Genomic DNA, 5,961 nt, shown 5'->3' with positions numbered 1-5,961 from the left:
TGGGCGGGACTCAGGGGAGGCCCGCAGAGCTGCCAAGGGCGGAATTTGCTCTGGCCTTGTCATCGGAAATGGACAAGCTGCTTTGGCTGGGATCATGGCAAAAAGTTTCTGGAGGACAGATTACAGTACCTCATCCCTTTCCAAAACAGTTCTATCGTACTTCCAAAAATGAATTATTCATAGTGATAGAAATAGGTGAATTAAAAGCTCATGTTAGAGACCAAGCTGTCAGGAACTGTGCGCGTGGGCCTCGGGGAAGAAGAAGGGTCAGCAAGGGCCCAATGGGGAGTGATGGAGGCCAGCAGCAGGGGCCGCATGAGGCCAGGAATCATTTCGCAAAACATCTGATCGTGGAGTTGCTAAATATTTCACCAGTGTCCTCCTCTTTTTCCAGCTGGAAAAACCACGAGAGAATTTAATATCTATATTGGAACGGCTGAGAATTGCCAAATAAGGCATGACTTTCCCTTCCATTATGGATAACTCTAACATTGAGCTGTGTTTGAGGGGATGGACTCCTTGAATGAAAGCACCATACCATTTACGCAGTACAAAGAAGCCCTCAAAACCCTGAGTCTGTGCACCGCAGATAAAGCTTTAAAGATGATGGGCATGGAATAACTTTGGAAAAATTCAGGTGTCAAGTGAACAAGAGGACTCAGGAAATATGGTCAGCATTTTAATAACACTGTAAGTCCAAGGTAATAAATGATTCTATTAGAAAAAAAAAAAAAAAGAAAGGAAGGAAGTTCTTTCATGGAAACCACTTCCGTGTGTCGGCCATGGGTGGACATAATGGTGTTTTCTCAACAGCCTTTTCTAGAATCGGGAAAGACAGGGATAAATGACAGCTTCCTCGTAGACTACAACACGTTGGAAATGCAGCGGTGTTACATATCCCACGGTCCTCTAGATACACTGCGTGTCTCACGTGGTCTGTGTTAACTGTCATCAAAGTGCCCACGATCCTATTAGAATTGATAGTTTTAGAAAGGCAGTGAGGAAGCACCTCGATATAAATTCAGTTTGGGGCTCCATACCTTGAGCAAGCTGAGAATGTTGAAAGGGGTTTAAAAAGTAGGAAATCAACCTTTTGAAGGAAGAAATGGAAGTGAGTCTGTAGATAAATCTGAGACTCGTCTTAAGCATGAATTCATCAAGGAAATGGGAGAGTCGACACGGTAGAGTCCCCTTATTTGGGAGGGCTCACATGGGAATTCACGTAGCTGTTGATTAATAAATGAATGAGTGTTATAATCCACAATCTAGAGTATGTTTAGAAAATACCAATGTATTCAGTAGAACAACAGTAAGTAATCAGTACATTCACTAAAAAATGCAGCTGTATTCACTTTTTTCATACAAGTAAATAGAATGGGACTTGCTTATCACTGCCTCTCACTTAACAGAAACATCCAATAAAGGTCTAAAGAAAGTTAAGGCATAACTTTCTCATAGAACCCAAAGTAAAATATGGAAAACTTGCAATAATAAAGCAAAATTAGTTACCTAACCACCTGATAATTTTACACAGTCTTACACTTTATAGAACTAGAGTATAAAATGCTCTGGGTATATATCTAAATTTTCTACCTCTTTGCAATACAGTCAAGACATTTCTGTATGAATAATACATGAGGACACCCCACTTTACAATATCACAGTCATAAGAGTTGTCAGTTAAAACAACAATAATGTCTTCGCTCATAGCAGGTGTTGCTGCCCCCTGCTTGAGTGAACTCTTTGTGCGCTCTTTACTTTTCTCCCAGATGCGAAGGAGCGCTTCTGATTCTGTCATCACCAAGTCCAAGCTCAGCAGCTATGATTATGGTTTCTGCTTTATCCTGAAACGTCCTGTTCCTGAGGAGCAGGGACAGGAGAGATGGCAGCTCCTTACAGAGACTATGTGCAAACCAGCGCCTTGGGGATGCAGCAGTGCTGTGTGTCATGTGGCCATTGAAACATGCTATTTATTTACACCTGGTCCTTAGATAAACAGGATCTCAGCCAGAAAAGTGCCAGTGAGCCTCTTAGAGTTCATAGCTTTAAAATGTGACAGAGTGAACACTTCAAAATTCTCATTAGAGTAGAGCTGTAGCCGGTCATCATGATGCAGGAAGAGCTAACTGATTTCTACCAACCTTGGCTTCAAAGGTATCGTTCAATCCATCCAAAGCTATTTACTGAGAGCCGACTATTGGCCTGGCCGTAGGTACATACCCTGGGGAGCAGGTTAAAAATGTCATTATAAGACATTTTCCCTGGCCCCCAAAATAGTCCTGTCAAATTAAAGGAGACAAGGCCAGACGTGGTAGGCAGTGTGTTACCGTCAGGGTGCTCTGGTTTGAAGAAAGCAGAGGTCAGTGATGACTGAGGGTGGCCGGCGGTTCTGGAGAAGAGAAGGGGACAGTCAAGACGGGGAGTGGCGTGGCATGTCAGAGAGGGGACTGGAGTGGGGGTCGGTGCGCCTGTGATACAGGACAGGGAAGAAGGAAGGGAAAAGGACAGCAGGAAGACAGCAAGGAGGGGGGCAGATAATAACGATTGACTACATAGGCAGACCTAGGAGATATTGTGGGTTCGGTTCCAGACCACCCCAATATACCAGTATTGTAATAAAACGAGCCACGTGAAATGTTTGGTTTCCCATTGCATAGGAAGTTATGTTTATATTATACTGTAGTCTACTAAGTGTGCAGTACCATTATGTCTAAAAAAATAATGTACATACCTTAATTTAAAAATATTTTATTATTAAACAGTGTTAACCCTTATCTGATCCTTCAGCCTCTTCTGCTGCAGGGTCTGGCCTCCAAGCTGGTGGCTGCTGACTGCTCAGGGCAGCGTTGCTGGAGGCTGGGATGGCTGTGGTCGTTTCTTAAAAGAGGACAACGTTGAGGTCTGCCCATCCTTTGATTCTTCCTTTCATGAGCGATTTCTCTGTAGGATGCAATGCCGTTTGATAGCCTTTCACCCACAGTAGAATTGCTTTAAAAACCGGAGTCAATCCTCTCAAACCCTGCCACCACTTTCAACTAAGTTGATGCACTATTTTAAATCTTCCGTTGTCATTTCAACAGTCTTCAGAGAGTCTTTACCAGGAGTTGTTTCTAGATCATGAAACTACTTTCTTTGCTCATCCATAGGAAGCAACTTCTCATTCTCTCAAGTTTGATCATGAGATGGCTGCAGTGCAGTCCCATCTTCAGGCTCCACTTCTAATACTAGTTCTCTTGCTATCTCCACCACATGTGCACTTACTTCCTCCACGGAAGTCTTGAACCCCTCAAAGTCATCCACGATGGTTGGAATCAACTTCTTCCAAATTCCTATCGATGTTGATATTTTGACCTCTTCCTGTGAATCGCAACATGTTCTTAATGGCATCTCTAGTGGTGAATATTTTCCAGAAGGTTTTCAATTGACTTTGCCCAGATCCATCAGAGGAACCACTATCTATGGAAGCTACAGCCTTACAAAATGAATTTCTTAAATAATAAGACTTGAAAGTTGAAGTTTCTCCTTGATGCATGGGCAGCAGAACGGATGTTGTGTTAGCAGGCGTGAAAGCAACATGAATCCCATTGTGCATCTCCATCAGAGCTCTTGGGTGACCAGGTGCATTATAAATGAGTAGTACTATTTTGAAAGGAATATTTATTTTCTGAGCATTAGGTCTCAAGAGTGGGTTTAGGGCTTCCCTGGTGGTGCAGTGGTTGAGAGTCCGCCTGCCGATGCAGGGGACACGGGTTCGTGCCCCGATCCGGGAGGATCCCACATGCCGCGGAGCGACTAGGCCCGTGAGCCATGGCCGCTGAGCCTGCGCGTCCGGAGCTTGTGCTCCGCAACGGGAGAGGCCACAACAGTGAGAGGCCCGCGTACTGAAAAAAAAAAAAAAAAAAAAAAAAAAAAAGAGTGGGTTTAAAACAGTCAGTAAACCATGTTGTCAACAGATGCACTGTCATCTAGGCTTTTTGTTACATTAATAGAGCACAGGCAGAGTAGTTTAGCATAATTCTTAAGGACCCTGGGATTTTTGAAATGATAAATGAGCACTGGCTTCAGTTCAAAGTCTTCAGCTGCATAAACCCCCAACAAGAGAGTCAGCCTGTCCTTTGAACCTTTGAAGCCAGGCATTGACTTCTCCTCTCTAGCTATGAAAGTCTTGGTCACATCTTCTTCCAATATAAGGCTGTTTTGTTTACACTGAAAATCTGTCATTTAGTGTAACCACCTTTATTAATTCTCTTAGCAAGATCTTCTGCAAATACTTACTGCAGCTTCTACATCAGCATTTGCTGCTTCACCTTGAACTTTTATGTTATGGTGATGGCTTCTTTCCTTAAACATCATGAACCAACACCCTCTGCTGGCTTCCAAGTTTTCTTCCACAGCTTTCTCCCCTCTCTCAGCCTTCACAGAACTGAAGAGAGATGAGGCCTTGCTCTGGACCAGGCTTTGGCTTGAGGGAATGTTGTGGCTGGTTTGATCTTCTATCCAGACCACTCAGACTTTCTCCATATCAGCACTAAGGCTGTTTCACATTCTTATCATTTGTGTGTTTGCTGGAGTAGACTGTTAATTTCCTACAAGAACTTCTCCTTTACATTCACCAGTTGGCTGTTTTGCACAAAAGGACTAGGTTTCAGCCCATCTCAGCTTTCAACATGCGCTCCTCACTAAGCTTCATCATTTCCAGGTTTTGATTTAAAGTGAGAGACGCGTGACTCTTCCTTTCACTTGAACACTTAGAGGCCATTCTAGGGTTATTAATTAGCTTAATTTCCATAGTGCTGTGTCTCGGGGAATAGGGAGGCCTGAGGAGAGGGAGAGAGACGGGGAATGGCCAGTGGAGAAGTCGGAACACACACAACAGTTAATTTGGCCATCTTATATGGACACGGTTTGTGGGTCCCCGAAACAATTATGACAATAACAGCAAAGATCACTGATCCCAGATCACCATAACAAATATAATAAAAATGACAAATTATTAGAATTACCAAAATGTGACACAGAGACAGGAAGTGAGCAAATGCTTTTGGAAAAGTGATGCCGATAGCCTTGATGGAGGCAGGGCTGCCACAAAGGTTCAATCTGTAAAAAACACATTAAAATGAAGTGCGGTAAAACTGAGGTATGCCTGTACTCAGCTCTTCACCTAGGTTTCAGTGCGCTGTCTACGTGAGGTGAGTGTGAGTATTCCAGTTTTACTAAGGTGAAAATTAAGATTCAGAGAATTCCGGCAATTTGGCCAAAGTCCCACAGCAGAATACAGCAAAGCCAGGCTGAGATTTCAGGTCATTTTGCCCAGCACTTCTACCCCGAGCAAAATGTGTTTCATTCATTGTACCCCACAGACTTCAGGTGTAAACAAATACTAACTTCTGATAGTTTATGTAGATTGTTCCTGGGTCTTCTGGGGATAAGCTCTGGAGATCTGAACATTTTCAACACTGGGTACTTTGCTTCATCTCAAGAAGTTATTTCAGCAACTGCTGTTTTAGTCTATAGTGAAAGATTTAAAGTACAGCAAAGGATCACAGTGTTTGTGATCTTATTAACACATGCTCAAAACTCCAAGCACTGGTGACATGAGTAATACTACCGTTAATGAGAAAAGGGCCAGAATTATGTCTGAAAACAATTGCCTGTCGTTTGAACTAACAGCTACCACCAATCAGAAAGCTACTTTTGCTAGCCCTGGTTCTAAATCCTTGCTGCTCTCTCTTTCTCTTTTATCATGTGAACATTTATTCAACTATTAAATTATACAGAACTGATACCAAACTGTTTATCTTTGAAACTGTACTTGCTATACATTTTTCACTCTGTCCTTTTACAATTTTAGCATATTTCCCTTCCATAAATATTTATTTATAAAGTGTTCTGACACACACACGGACATACACACGAACATAGACACACACATTCACACACACACACAGACACACACAGACA

The 5,961-nt window shown here is 42.7% G+C and overlaps 1 pseudogene; it reads left to right on the top strand.

The window, feature by feature from the left end:
- The first annotated feature begins 201 nt into the window (after positions 1 to 201).
- Positions 202 to 1,430, top strand: LOC149746816 (EF-hand calcium-binding domain-containing protein 10 pseudogene; annotated as a pseudogene).
- The last annotated feature ends 4,531 nt before the right edge of the window (positions 1,431 to 5,961 follow it).

The sequence above is a fragment of the Delphinapterus leucas genome, chromosome 18 (genome assembly GCF_059928025.1).
Source record: "Delphinapterus leucas isolate spDelLeu-1000000601 "Yukka" chromosome 18, BTC_Dleu_Yukka2, whole genome shotgun sequence".
In the NCBI taxonomy this organism is placed as follows: domain Eukaryota; kingdom Metazoa; phylum Chordata; class Mammalia; order Artiodactyla; family Monodontidae; genus Delphinapterus; species Delphinapterus leucas.
The sequence above is the reverse complement of the archived record's forward strand: the minus strand, read 5'-3'. Positions and strand labels throughout refer to the sequence as shown.